The following is a 277-nucleotide window of genomic DNA, read 5'->3' as shown; positions in this document are numbered from 1 at the left end:
CCCCCCCCCCCCCGCCGTTCCTCCCCCGCACAACCGGATCCATCAACCACACTTCTACCCATCGAGGCGAAGCGCTTAACTTTTGTTTTATCCCCTTTTTATCGCCGTCGAAATGGCATTCATTCCTTGTCTCTGAAGAGGGGATACGCCCGTCCGTATTAAGGGATGTTTTACCGATATGCTATAGGCTGATGCTTTAGGCGAGACGAGAATTAGCAATGCATGAAGATTTTCTTTTTCCCTTTTTTGGCCTTTTTTATCTTGTTCAGATATCTGC

The sequence above is a fragment of the Penaeus monodon genome, chromosome 22 (assembly GCF_015228065.2).
Source record: "Penaeus monodon isolate SGIC_2016 chromosome 22, NSTDA_Pmon_1, whole genome shotgun sequence".
Taxonomy (NCBI): Eukaryota; Metazoa; Arthropoda; class Malacostraca; order Decapoda; family Penaeidae; genus Penaeus; species Penaeus monodon.
The sequence above is the reverse complement of the archived record's forward strand: the minus strand, read 5'-3'. Positions refer to the sequence as shown.